The following is a 2,613-nucleotide window of genomic DNA, read 5'->3' as shown; positions in this document are numbered from 1 at the left end:
GTCTTAATATAAGACAGCTAAACAAAGCAATGATCACAACTGGAAAATTTAGTCAGATCATGGTTTAACATTTTTGGTTGACACCGGACCTCTTTCAGTAACAACTTTCCCTAATATCAATTTCTATTTAAGGCAAAAAATTTTGACAAGAAATCCAGATCCTTCTCATCATTTTCATATCAATTTAATGTGACATCCTCGGAGTATATAATCAAATATGTAATTATTCTATCTGTTGCCTTGTATATTGCCTGTATCTTTTTCAGACTCAAAGTTCCATTGAGGTAGAGTTTTTTTGTTGTTTTTTTTTTTAAAGCAGAGATTTGTAAAGTGTTTGATATATACAAGATGCTTAATAAGTGTTTACAAAACCTATGTATTTCAGAAGCCTTAAACAGGCTTTAAAATAATGTAGGTGATATTAGTAGTCCTATCAAACAATTTGTAGGTTTCAGTCATGTAAATAGCTACATTTCTCAGAGACAGAGAAACATACAAATGATCTGGGTCCATTAGGAAAATGCTAGCATGTGTTGTAAATTCTCTTATATGACCTTATTCTTGCAAGAATTGGTTATGTGGCAGAAAAAAAGATATCACTATCTTATACTTTATTATTTAAAGAGATTTATGGAAGTTGTTAATTTCTTACACTACCCCTTTGTTTCAGTGGACCCAATTTCCGTGGTAATGGTGAGAGGAAAGTAGGCAATTTAGGCAGCAGCAAAAATCTCCTACAAGGCACTATAAAATAAGGCTTGTTCTAGATCATGGGTCTGTCCAAAGGGGAATGTTAAGGGGTAGAATGGATGATGGGTGCATTGTGGACTTATAACTATAAGATTAATACTGTTATGCCCCAATAATGGGTCTATGATTAAAGGAGCGAGACTGATGTAAAGCGAAGGTCAAGCAAAGCTTTATTTCATGCCAAGCATCAAGAATCTAACCGAATGTTCGGGGCCACACCTCTTATGAGAGAAGGCAACCCTTCGCTGTTTCACAGTCTAGCTTTTAAGGGCAAAGGCCATGCAGTCAGGCCTGGCCACGCACAGGTGACCAATGATATTTTAACACACACAGGAAACTCCACAGTGAGGCTAGGTGACCAATTGAGGTTCAATTTACCCTAGTATAGACATTTGACCCAGCCTATTACACCTTGATTAGGATTGGTGACAAAAAGGTTCCCAAAGGGCAGAGGAGTGGGGCATACTCCTTAGTATCTAGGGAGACAATATGCAAACACCGCCCCCCCCACCCCCTGTCCGGCTGATTGATATCTCCACCTGGCCTGACCCACCCTTGTATATGGGCTTTGTTACCTGGAGCTGATTTCCAGGAGTTGTTTTGAAGTGAATCCCCTGGGGGAAGGGGAGCAAGGACAGTTTAAAGGTTAACCTCAATGAAAGCCTCTTGCTAAAATATAAAAATATAAAATAGGTCCTCACATTACAACAACTCAGTAGGGAAAGTCCCAGTGTGGTGATAAAAGAAGTGATGTAACTTGCATTGCACATTTTATTTTTAAAACGTGTAAGTTGTATTTTTCCCTGCCATGACATCATACTTTATCTTCATCTCCGTCTACTAGTTTAAAACTAGTTAAACAAACTCAACAATTTTTAAAAAAATATATTTTATTTATTTATTTAAGAGCAAAAGCCAGAGAGAGAGAGAGAGCATGAGCAATATGGGTCTCGATCCCAGGACTCTTGAGATCATGATCTGAGCCAAAGGCAGACACTTAACTGACTGTGCAAATGAGACTCCCACAAACTCAGCAATTTTACAAAGGTTTTATTTGTTGCGGTGCCTGACTGGATTAGTCAGTAAAATATGTAACTCTTGATCTTGGGGTTGTACGTTTGAAATCCACCTTCAGTGTAGAGTTTTTTAAAAATAAAATCTTTAAAATAATTTTTTTTCATTTTTTTATATAAGCCATTGTATGACAGTGTTGATCACTATATTGTACACCTGAAACTAATATTAACCTTATTTTAACTAACAGGAATTTAAATAAAAATCTTTAAAAATAAAATAAAAATAATAATCATAAAAATAAAAAAGAGGAAAAATTATTTGGCAGGCAATTTTCTTAATTGCATTATTATTTATTATTATCATAGTCTGTGTGTGTCGGTGGGAAGTGGCTGGTATTACAGTGAGTTCCATATCTGTGTTACACTGAGGTCCATGGCTATGGTCAGTCTTTTTTTTCTTTTAATTTATTTTCAGTGATCCAAAATTCATTGTTTATGCACCACACCCAGTGCTTCATGTAATAAAATGCCTCCTTAATACCCACCACTGGGCTTACCCAACCACCTGCCACCCTCCTCTTCAAAACCCTCAGTTTGTTTCTCAGAGTCCACAGTCTCTCATGGTTTGTCTCTCCCTCCGATTTTCCCCAGCACCCTTCTATCCATCTCCCAGTGTTCTCCACGTTATTCCTTATGTATTGAGTCTTATAAAAACTTTTATTACTTTCCCTATTCTGCTTTGCATATGCTTACCTTAGATGTTAAAATGTAATAAACCTCTCCTGCCTGGCCCATTTTCTTTCTCTGCTCTCATGATTTCTCATGCTCTCCCTGCCAACCCCACATG

This window comes from Mustela putorius, unplaced genomic scaffold, assembly GCF_011764305.1.
Source record: "Mustela putorius furo isolate JIRA1106 unplaced genomic scaffold, ASM1176430v1.1 tig00003876_pilon_pilon_pilon, whole genome shotgun sequence".
Lineage (NCBI taxonomy): Eukaryota > Metazoa > Chordata > Mammalia > Carnivora > Mustelidae > Mustela > Mustela putorius.
Note: the sequence above shows the minus strand (reverse complement) of the source record.